Source organism: Nycticebus coucang, chromosome 8 (genome assembly GCF_027406575.1).
Source record: "Nycticebus coucang isolate mNycCou1 chromosome 8, mNycCou1.pri, whole genome shotgun sequence".
Lineage (NCBI taxonomy): Eukaryota > Metazoa > Chordata > Mammalia > Primates > Lorisidae > Nycticebus > Nycticebus coucang.
Window position 1 is genome coordinate 4,857,006 of NC_069787.1, and position 12,890 is coordinate 4,869,895.

Consider the following 12,890-nt stretch of genomic DNA (forward strand, 5'->3'; position numbering starts at 1 on the left):
AAGATCCTCTAAAAACTGAACCTACTTACCCTACTATTCTGTCATGGTGCTCTCCTGCCAGGCATAAAACTATGTAAAACTGCATATATTCTCTACCTGCAATTCTGCGCTCGCAGCACTTTCCTCCACTCTCACTCTGAGGTCTGAAGACCTGTTCCCCAGGAGTCCAGATTCTTGGGTGATTTCTCGAGGGATGTGGACAGGGCCTGGACTGCAGCTGGTCAGTGCTGATTTGGCGGCATGGGAGCGAGGAAAGGATGGTCAGCTGAGAGGGAACCACGCTGGAGTGGCTGTGCCACGAGGCACAGAGTAGCATCCATTTTGGGTAACAATAGGGCTCACCCCTGGATATTCCAAAGTCACACCCCCGTCTCTCTGGGCAAACAGAGGAGGCCAGCACCTTCTCAGGTGGCAACCACTGCGAAAGAGATCTGCACGGAAATGCAGACCCTGTGAATAAAGGGTTTTCCTGAGGCAGTACCAGCCTGGGTGGAGCCCAGGGACTGGAAAACACACGCACAGAGCCGGGAGTACCAGTTTACTGAGCGTAACATGCACCTGGACCCAAGGGGATCATTAGCCTCAAGAAAGGAGGGCAAGCAGAGGCAGGAACTGACAGGTAACCATGCTGCAAATACAAACTACAGATGAGACTGAACAGCGGCACAGACAGGGCCTGAGCCACAGGTTCTGTGAACTCAAAACAGCTTCTCTTCTGCTGAGGAATCTGGCAGGGACAGAAACAAATTCCGCAAAGTTGTTCTTTTCCATCCATAACATTCATAACATTAATCAGGAATATGCTGGAACTGAGTGAAGAGACCCAGCCTCCATTAAACACCCGAGGTTGTCATACTCAACAGCTTCTCTTCTGCAGGGGAATTTAGCAGGGACAGAAACAAATTCCTGCAAAATTCTTCTGTTCTGTTCTGTTCTGTCAGTAACAGCAATAAGGGGTGGGGCTGGAACTGAGTGAACACCCCCAGCCTCCATGAAGCGCCCGAGGTTGTCAGGCCTCACCTACCCCTGCTAGATAGAGGCAGAGGGCAGTGGCCTGATGGAGCAGAAATAGATTTCCTTGTGATTCAGGCAGGCGCAAACCCCTGGAGTATCTGTTCACTACAGGCAACTGGGTCACAGCCCTGCGGGCTATCAGTCAGTGGGGGTGACAGAGGTGCAAGATGGGGAAGGAGGCATCAACAATCTATTTGTTGGGTGTGTCCTCCTGACTCCACGGAGCACCAGAGCAAGCCATATCTAAGTAGTTGAATTAAAGCAACTAAAGTTGAGAGACAATCATGGTCTTTGTCACTTTATATTGGTCAAGGAAAGACTACAACAAGAGGGAATTTCAATTGTAATATATATGCACCCAACATAAATGCTCCCAGATGATGGAACAGACCTTGATTGGTCTGAACAAAATGATATCCTAAAACACCATACCACTCTTGCAGAACTGGGAGGGTCCTCTCAACAGAAACTCAACAAATGTACAAGGGATTTAAATGTGGTCCTAGAACAAATGGGCCTAATAGATATGATACAGAACACATCACCCCAAAGCTAAGGAATACATGGTCTCCTCATCATCCTATGGAACATACTTCAAAATAGACGATATCCTAAGACAGAAATCAAACCTTGACAAAATTAAAAGACTTGCTATTATACCTTGATTCTTTTATGACCTCAAGGCAATAAACATGGAACTCAACTACAACATGAACTTTCATCCTCACACCATGGCATAAAATTAAACAACCTTATGCTGAATGACAGTTGGGTTAAAATGGAAATAAAGGAGGAAAATTTTAAATTTCACAAACATAACAACAATAAAGCTACATGGTACCAAAATGTGAGGGATACTGCAAAAGTAGTTCTAAGAGGGAAATTTATCACATTATCACCCCAAACATAGCAGAAGAAAAGAAACTACCAAATTTAAATCAAAAGTCAGTGAAATCGGAAACAAAAGCATCATTCAGAAATTAATGAAAAAAAGAAGTTGGTTCTTCAAGAAAATGAACAAAATCAATAACCATGCAGCATTGCTTTCACATATGCAAATCCATAAATACAATTTACCACTTTAATAGAAGCAAAAACAAAGACCATATGATCCTCTCAATAGATGTAGAAAAAGCATTTGATACAGTTCAGCATCCTTTTCTAACAAGAACACTTAAGAACATAGGCATAGATGACATGTTTCTTATACCGATTAAAGCCAACTATGACAAACCCACAGCCAATATCATACTGAATGGAGTAAAACTGAAAGATTTTCCACTTAGAACTGGAAACAGGCGAAGATGTCCTCGATCAACATCACTATTCCACATAATTCTGGAAGTTCTAGCCAATGCAATCAGGTAAGAAGAGGATATTAAGGACATCCACATGGGGGAAGAGGAGGTCAAACTCTCATTCTTTGTTGATGATACGATGTCAGAAAATCGCAGACACTCAACCACAGACTCCTTGAAGTGATCAAGAAATAGAGGGACATCTCAGGGTATAAAATCAAGGTTCACAAATTCATATACCTTGTGTATTCCACTGATAGCCAAGTTAAGAAGCAAATCAAGGACACAATAACTTTCACATTAGCTTCAACTAAAATGAAATACATGGGAATATACATAATAAAGGAGGTGGAAAAATCTCCACAAAAAGAATTCTACAAGTGTAACAAAGTAATAGCAGAAGACCTTAACAAATGGTAACACATACTGTGCTCTCGGCTGTGAGGAAGCTACTTTGTTAAAATGTCTGTACTACCCCAAGCAGTCTGAAGATTTCATGCAATCCCCATTAAAATGCCAACATTAGACTTTGAAGAACTGGAAAAAAAAGTTCTTCATTTTCTATGTAACCAGAAAGTACCCTAAGTATAGCTAAGGTAATTCTTAATAATAAAAAAGAAGCTGGAGGCATAATACTCTTAGACTTCAGGTTACATTACAAGTTTACAGTGATCAAAATAGCATGGTATTGGCACAAAAATAGAGATATCGACATATGGAATAGGATAGAAAACCAAGATATGAAACTAGTCTTTTATCCCCATGTGATCTATAATAAACCAAACAAAAGTATAAAGTAGAAAAAAGAATTTCTATTCATTAAATGGTGCAGGGAATACTGGATACCCACATGGAAAAGACTGAAACTGGAGCTGTTCCTTTGAACACTTACAAAAATGGACTCAACATGAATAAAAGATTTAAATCTAAGACATAAAGGAATAAAAATCCTGGAAGAAAGCATTAAACAATGATGTCTGTCTGGGGATGAAATTTATGAAGAAGACTTCACTGGCAATCACAAGAAAAAAACACACAAAAAAACGAATGGAACGTAATTAAACTGAAAAGCTTCTACACAGCTAATGACACAACAATTAAAGCAAATAGACAACCTTCAGCATGGGAAAAGATATTTACATGTTACAAATATGACAAAGGGTTGATAACTAGAATCTACATTTATGTAAAATGAATAAAAAACAAAAACCCAGAAAAATTTCCATCTATCATTGGGGAAGAGACATGAACAGAACATTCTCTGAAGAAGACAGATGAACAGCTAACAAATATGAAAAAATGCCACTGTCCCTAATCCACAGAGAAATGTAATTCAAAACCACCCTGAAAAATCACATAGCCCAATAAAAATAGCCCACATCGCAAAGTCCCAGAGCTGCAGATAGTGAAGAGAAGAAAACACTTTTACACAGTTGGTGGGACTGCAAACTAATACAACCTCTTTGGAAGTATGGAGAATCCTCAAAATAGACCTTCCATTTGATTTCACAATCCCACGACTAGGCATCTACCCAGAAGAAACAAATCATTTATCATAAGAATTTTTCCACTAGATGGTTCATCAAAGCTCAATTTACAATTGCCAAGATGTGGAAACAACCAAAATGCCCACCAACCCAGGAATGGATTAACAAGCTGTGCTGTGGGTATACCATGGAATACTATTCAATCATAGAAAAAGACATAGACTTTACATTTTTGTATTAATCTGGAGGCAGTTGAAACACATTCTTAGTAAAGTATGGCAAGAATAAAACAGCAAGAATCCAATATCCTCAATAGTAACACGAAGCAGCAAATGATCTAATACTCACCTACACAAGAGAAAGACGCAATTCAAGTTGGGAGGGGCAGAGAGGGAGTGTATGGCAGCCCTCCTGGCTGCAGGATACAACCACAACAGGGATTTTACTTAACAAATGCCAAGATTGTACCCTAATTGATTGCACTCTCATAATGGAAATAAAAAAAAAATAAAACCCCAAATGGTGTCTGCTGAAACGAGGTGCATCATCAGAGTTAACATGCCCTGAGGAGGATTCCATGAGGAGCTAAGATTTGTGGGAGGTCATCAACTCAACTTTTGCCTGTAGGGATTTTGCCTGTAGGGAGATTGGTGCGTTCCTAGTGAATGGGCCCCGTGTAAGAGTGTATGGCAGCCCTCCTGGCTGCAGGATACAACCACAACAGGGATTTTACTTAACAAATGCCAAGATTGTACCCTAATTGATTGCACTCTCATAATGGAAATAAAAAAAAAATAAAACCCCAAATGGTGTCTGCTGAAACGAGGTGCATCATCAGAGTTAACATGCCCTGAGGAGGATTCCATGAGGAGCTAAGATTTGTGGGAGGTCATCAACTCAACTTTTGCCTGTAGGGATTTTATGGAAGTGACTTGGAACAAAGAAGCACAGGTCCCAGAGCCAGACAGATCTGCCACACCCTGGGCCACTGGAGTTTGTCCTGCCTAAGCCTCTAGTTCTGACCTCACAAATGTCTGTGCAGGCTTGAAGGAGAGCAGTGAGCTCACAATGAGCAGTGGTCAGGCCTGGCTGGAGAGTGGTGAACGGACACATGGACCAGCAAATACACGTGGCAGCCATGACGTTACCTGCCTTCCAAGTTTCCACACTCCTCTCTTCCTTATGGAAGGAATCTGCATTTCTTTTTTTTTATGTTTTTATTAAATCCTAGCTGTGTACATTAGTATGATCATGGGGCACCGTACACTTGGTTCATAGACCGTTTGACACATTTTCATCACACTAGTTAACATAGCTTTCCTGGCATTTTCTTAGTTATTCTGCTAAGACCTTTACATTCCACATTGACTAGGATTCACCTATACCCTTGTAAGATGCACGGCAGGTATAATCCCATTAATCCCCCTCCCTCTACCTCCCTCCCCCCTCACTCCCCTCCCTTTCCCCCTTCTCCCTATTCTTAGGTTGTAACTGGGTTATAGCTTTCATGTGAAGGTCCTACATTAGTTTCATAATAAGGGTGAGTACATTGGGTACTTTTTCTTCCATTCTTGAGACACATTACTAAGAATAATATAGGTCACGGAAAAAGCTCAAGTGCCCATTGATCCACGAATGGATTAATAAATTGTGGTATATGTACACCATGGAATATTATGTAGACCTAAAGAAAGATGGACATTTTACCTCTTTCATGTTTACAGGGATGGAATTTGCATTTCTTTAGGGTAGTAAATTGTCCAGGAAAAAACTTTCCCAGCTTATCTTGCCTCTAGGGGTGGCTAATGAGCAAACTTCTGATGAGTGCAATGTAGAGAAAAACAGTTCTAAACTCCTGGCAAGGCTAATAAAAAACGAGGTCAGCTAAAATGTCAGCTCTTTCCCTTTGAGACGATGTGGAATGCAGATGTGACAGCTGGAGCTCCAGCAAGCATTTTAGACTCTGAGCCCCCTAAGGGATGTAAGCCACATAATAGCATGATGACATGGAAAGACAGAAGTCTAAATCCCTTATGAATAAGGAGCAGCCAGACTACCCCTGTATGAAATGTCACATGTGACAGAGAAACTTCTCTATCGGTTAAGGCCCTGTGATTTTGGGGTTTGTTCCCTGTAAATTTGTCTACTCAGGAAGCCATGAGTGATAAGGGACACGTACCTTTTTCTGACCCTTTCATCCCAGATAGCAACAGTGAGCTCAAGCTTGGCCTCTGCTGCTCTAGCCAAGCAGCCAGGAGGGGCCTTGAACTTCACCCTCCCCAGGGCACTCCTGAAAAGCTCCATCTCTCTGAAGGTGTGGCAGAGTGTTGCCAAAAATGCCTACTGTCCTAGCTGAAATTTCTATCAAAATTTGTGGCCTATCTCCCCTTGCCTCTCTCTCTCTCTGCTTGAGTATCAGGTCATGGGACAAAGGTTTCCGTGTTTTTGGCTCAGGGGCGGCATCTGGCCTAGAGCAGAGACAGTGAGGTCGTATAGACACGTGCTGCATAACTGGATGGCTGGGCAGGAGGAGCTCGGTGGGCCTCTACTCACAGAAGACACCTGCAAGGGGCTGCTGAGTTTGCTCTGAGGATCAGGAGGCCTTGGTTTCTTCCCTGCTGGGTGACCCTGGGCACATTCGCTCACTCATTAATCCTGAACAAAACCAGCCATGCTTGGTCTCTGCTCTGTATCAGGCACTGGGCACATATATACAGGTGCAGAGATGAAAGGTCCTAAGGTCACTGAGCTGGGCTCTAATGGGACAGATGGAGAAACAAACATCACACACCCTGGGGACCAGCATTACCTGATCCTGGGTGGCAGGAAGTGTGAGGGCTGCCTGGCCCAGCCAGGAGCTTGGGGGCTCCCCCAGGAGCAGGAACTCCCAGCAGCTCACCCTCGCTGGGCCTCCTGTGGACAAGGCAGGGTTCAGACACAGGAAGAACAAGTCCATTCACCAGCCTGCTGTGCGGCAGCCCCTGGGAGAATCTCCCATGACCACGTTTGGGAGGAGGCCCAGGTCTTTGTTGTCATGTTTTACTGACTGACCCTCATGAGCACTCACTACCTCCCAGGCTCCTTTCTACACCCACTCCTTGTATTCGTACAGTAATCCTCACAACAGCCTATGAGGTAGTTGCGGCCTCAGCCCCATTTCACAGTGGGGAGGGGGAGGTGTGAGGCCCAGAGAAGTTAAAGGAGCCACAGCACAGAGCTGCTGTGTGTGAGACCCAGATGCAGCCTCAGGGCTGGTGCGGAGCTGAGCCTGTGTGCCCCAAACTACACACGTCATGGCCTCCTCCCTCCTCAGATGGGAAGAAGGATTCATGGACATCAGGCAAGGGGCAGAATCCTCCCAAACCCAGGTTTGTAGAGGCCTCAGAATCTAAGACACCAAAGGCCACTGTCCAGTTCTGGAACTGTGTGAGGATTCTGAAGGGGACTGGAGTGGACCCGAAGGGCCCCCTCTCTCCTGACCCCTGTCAGGAATATTTCAAAGCCTTTAAAGCCCACATTTCTGCCTTGGTCAACACAGCCTGGCAGGTTAGCACCCTGCCAAGCCTGTCAAGCACGATCCTATGTGAACACATGGATGTCAGCACCCATTGCCCCCTGGGGAGTTCTGTTTCGTTACATCAGTTCCTGTTTTCAGACAGAAAGTCCCAGGCAGAGGGAGGCATGCCAGAGAAAATGAATAATTCACACTAGGGAAGGAGTTGGGCGGGGGTGGGTGTGGACCGGGCCCCCTGCGCACCATGAGGGGCAGGCAGGCAGGGATGGTGATCCCACCTCTCAGGTGGCCATGGCCGTGTTGTACCTCACCAGGAACCTGTTGGATCCCCGGGCCACGGCTGTTACCCTGAGGCCATTACAGTAATTAGAGCCTGGTGGCAGCCTCCCTGCACCAAGGGGAGAACCACACGGTCACCCCAAACATGTCCTTTGTGAAGAAGGCACTGCATGCTGAGGCTCACTCTTTCATCCTAGGCTTGACAGTCAGTCTCGTGATTTTAACTTAAACATGTTTAATGTAAGTATGATTCACATGAATAGACAACTTACATTTGTTGCCACATAATGAACATACCCTGTCTTCTAGCACCCAGATCAAGAAACAGATTATCAGCAGCCCAAAGTTGCCTGGAGACACATCTGATGTGTAGCCTCTCCCCACTAAGGAAAGCCCTATCCTGACTTCTACCAGCACAAGCCTAATTTTGCTTGATGCTGCAGCTAAACTCTTCTGTATCTGGCTTCCTCAGCTCCCTGTTGTCCCCAAGCTTCCTGGGCTGTGACACATTGCACATCCCTATGCACATTTCCACAGATTATGCCATTGTGTGGATACAGGGCCGTAGACTGACCCTGCTACTGTGCACAGTTCTGTTCCAGTCTGGGGCTCTGATCCACAAGGATGCTAAGAACATGATGAGGTCTCTAAAAACCTAAAGTTATTATAGGTTTTCCAACTATACGTGAGAAGGCCATGGAAACATTGTAAAGGGTTTCATTTCTAAATCATCAAATATCAATCTCTATAACCCATGGAAAAAAGAAGCACTTGTTTCTCTTTCAAGATGAAAATGTTTTTGCCCCCATATAAGGTAAAAAACCTCCACCCTGTGTTGTGCCCAGCCGTGATTGGTCCATTTCTCTGAGCCTCTGACCTCATAGAGACCCATTGAGGCTAAAGCCTATATAAGCCCCTGTCTGGGCCTGGGTCTTTGGTCCTTATAGCCCAGGAAGCTCTTTTGGTGACCTGTGGACTTGACCTCAGCTAGCGTGTTTCCTTGATCGTAGTGCTTGCAGTTATCCCAGTGAGTAGTTTAGCATAGTGTAGATAGCAGTCTTAGCACAGTGTTATTTGTTTTGTTAGCGTAAGTTCACATATTATTTTTATCCCAGTTAGCTTTCCTTAGTAGTGTTAGCCTATTTAGTGCCCCAGTTAGTGTAGTTTGTTAGTGTTCTTAGCATAGTATTAGTTGTTGTTGTTGTTGTTTATTTAGTGTAGCTTATCTAGCATAGTGGTAGAGCAGTCAGGCTCCCCCATGGCGCCTGGGGCGTCCTCCGTGTCTCTGGACAAGGAGGTCCTCCAGGACTACGAGCTCTTAACGACCATTGGCCAGGGCAGCTTTGGTGAGGTGAAGCTGGCCCGGCACCGTGGAACTGGCAGTGAGGTGGCGGTGAAGATCGTCAACAAACGCCGTATCGCTGGCCTCATGCCTGTGTCTGCAGAGCCTGACATCATGAAGAGACTGGACCATCCGCATATCATCAAGCTGCTGGAGGTCAGAGAGGGTAAGGAAAATATGTATCTAATTATGGAACTCGCAGGTGGTGGTGACCTGCGTAAGAGAATAATCACATCCGGTCCCATGGAGGAGGGGGAGGCCCGAGCCATATTCTTGCAGCTACTGAAAGCCATGGAGTACCTTCACCAAAATGGCATCGTACACAGGGACCTGAAACTTGAGAACGTGTTATTAGATTCACAAACTAATGTGAAACTAGCTGACTTTGGCAGGGCTTCACCCTTCAGCGAAGGTAAGATGTTCACAAACTTTTGTGGGACCCCCCCTTATTTGGCCCCTGAACTTTTCCTGTGTGAGAGCTACAAGGGACCAGAGGCAGAAATCTGGAGCCTTGGGGTCATCCTCTACGCAATGACAGCCGGGGGCGTCCCATTTAAAGGAAGGGACCTCAAGGAACTACAAACATCGATCGTAAGAGGCACCTATAGAACACCTGCTTTCACTACCCCCAAATTAAACTCTTTTATCCGAAAGATCCTAACCCTAGACCCCAGCAAGCGACCAACTCTCCACCAGATGATGGAAGACCCCTGGATCCAGTCTGCACAAGACAGAATGAGGCCACCCAGGGCAGCGACAGGCACACCCCCAGAGACCGCCATCCCACCAGTGACTGCCACCCGACTGGAGATGGCCACTCCACTTGAGATCGCCACCCCAGCAGTGACTGCCACCGCACTGGAGATGGCCACTCCACTGGAGACCGACACCCCACTGGAGGCTGACATCCTGCAGGAGGCCACCACCTCATCAGAGGCCACCACCTCACCAGAGGCCACCACCCCACCAGAGACTGACACCTCATGGGAGACCAGCACTCCAACGGGGGCCTCCACCCCATCAGAGGCCGCTACCCCACTGGAGAACAACACCTCACCAGAGACCTCCACCCCTCCAATTACCAGTCCCTGTAGTGCCCCCCAGCCTGGCCCTGGGTCCTCTCCCTCCATCACCAGCCGCTTTGGGGGAGGCCCGGGAGGAGACACGGGACCTGAGGGAAGGCCCTGTCAAGATCACTCCCTCTCCGCTGGGCAGGTAGTGGAGGATGACACTGAAGAGGGCCAGGGCCGGTGCAGGTGCGCTAGGAGGGTTGTGAACTTTCTTCGCAAGATGTTCTGCCTCCCACTGGCACAAAAGTTCCACCGCTTGAATAAGGTGGTGCCTGTGACCAACCTGGAGACTTGAGGCCAAGACCTGGAGGCGAGTGTGGAGTGGCCAAGGCACACTTCCTCTCATTTCTTATTTTATTGGAGTTTCAATAAAGACATTGAATTGTATCCTTTTATGTGTGTTCATGTAGGGGGCACAAGTTGAAGTTCATGTGTGTGTGGAATGGAGACAAAGCTAACACACCCATCCCCGCAGGCAGATGCGGCAAGCTATCACTGATGTGTTGCCTCTGAAGAGCTGACCTCATAGAAGTAGCTTGATTGTGCGGGGGAGAGGGGGTGTCACAGAGAGGGATTGGGGGGGTGGTCACAGGAAACAAAGTTTCAGACAAGAAAGATCCCTGGCATCCTTTGCACAGCAGGGTAACCAGGTTCAGGAGAACGTAGGGCACATTTCAAAAGACCTGACAGTCTACTTCAAATGCCTCCTTGGAGAGCAAGAAGCCCCTGATCTCCCGGGGTCCTGAAACACAACACGGTGTGGGAGGTCGGCCATGCGTGGAATACCAGCTGGGTGGGGAGCCAGACAAGCAGCCTGAGGCCTGCAGAGGCCTCCTAGTCACAGTGGGCCAAGCTGAAGCATGGCCTGGACTCCCCCCTGACCAGCTGGGACAACCATTGGGCCTGGAATGAGACTCCTGGACTCTGGTCTCTTCACTGCCCTTCCTGCCTTTCCTTCCATTCTTGTGAGTGGCAGGGCAAGAGGGTTCTTAGTCATCTCAACCTCTTTCTTCCAAATCAGTACAAATAAATCTCACTCCAGAATGGTGAGTCCTGGATATTTTGCTGTTTGGGGTCCTCCCTGCACAACTGGGGCTTTGCATACCTGATGCAGCCAGCCTGGTGCACAGTAGTATTTGGAGTTAATGAGAAACACAGTGGAAAGGGGCCTTGAGGGAACCACCAAGGTCACCACAATATCCACACAGGAGTCTCTGAGCCGTGTGCAGGGCAGTGATGCACAGACCATGCTTGGCCTCCCCACATGGGTGTCACCTGGTTAACATCCTCAGAAGGAACAATGGGACTTTAGGTTCTGTTGGCCTGTGTTGATTATCCTGAGTAGGATAACAATGTCCTTTGAACCAAACTGTTTAGGGAGTCAGTGACCTGAATGTGTTCCACAGGCGACCATTTGTCCTGCTGTGTGTTCTGACTGAATAGTGCAACACTTGAACTTTCCTCTGGGATCTTCTCTCCTTTTCAGAACAGGTGGATCCCTCTAAGAGTCCTGAGCCAAGTGTGGGCCTTTGGTTCCCACACAAAACCATTCCTCTGTGTTCAGTCCGTTCTTTGTAAAAACACATTTCCTCATTTATAGCATTTTTTAAAATATCTTTTAATCTTTTTTTCAAATCTATACATTGAATCAACTTTGAAAAAATGTCTAACTTAGGTGTCATTACACATATATTCCCTCACGAGGCATACATTTAATGGCTTTTTCACAACACATCCTCCTCCCTGGGTCACCCCATGTGTAGAACCACATGCATCCAGTATGCCAGACTTCACATCACCAGCAGCTTTAAAGTGTGGTGAAGACCCTAAGAAAGGACATTCTGAATTGTCCTTTACAGAAATAGGTATGTGAATTAGCATGGATGTGTAATAAGTAGCTTAAAAAATTAGCCTAGGCCCAGGAGATTTTAGCCCAGGAGATATTACAGAGCACAAGCTCACAAACCATTCAGAGACCAATCCCAAAGGGAACTTAAACAGTGCCAGACTTTATACGATTTTACAAGGCTACAGTTGCCAGAACAGCATGGTAGTGGTATAAAAGTAGAGACCAAGACCAGTGGAACCCATCTGCCTACGACCAACTGATCTTCAGAACGCACAGAAGAATACACCTGGAGAAAGGAAGGCCTGTCCAGAGTTCTAACTTGATGAGACTCCAGCTGAATTTGGATTGTCTTCATTATTGGGCAAATGCCCTCAGAGTCAGGGTGGGGAATCAGACCTAACTGAAGTGTTCCTTGCAACATCTAAGCAGGATTTTGTAGTGGTGGGATCTGGTGTAATGGAGAGTGTTTATTATGAGAAGAATCAAAACAAGGTGCTGAGGTTAAAGTCACTTTGGAATTTCCCTGCAGGGCTGTAGCAAATGCTGCCCCTCCTCTCATTTCTTTTTTAAAAATCATTATTATTTTTAATGTTTGGGATTCTTTGAGAGTAAAAAGAATGAGGTTACACTGATTGCATTTGTTAGATAAAGTCCCTCTTATAATAAAATATAAAGCCCGTCCCCCAGATGGGTGCCATACAACGGAACCCTCATCCCCCTCCCTCCTCCCCTCTCCCCTCATTCCCCATCACCCCCCATTGTATTAGCTCATCTACTGCCGTCATGTTAGAATTGAGCACATTGGATTCTTGCTTCTCCATTCTTTTTTCTTTCCTTTTTCTTTTTTTTTATTTTTTCAAATCAATATGAGGGTACAATATTTAGGTTACATTGTTCCCACTTCTGGGATAAAGTTGCATTTTTAGAAGAGCCCCTTACCCAGGGATCTCTTACACCCTTACATTGTGCACATGAGGTGAGATCCCACTCATACCCTCCCTCCTGTGCCAAACGTCCTACCCCCTCCCCGTCCCACT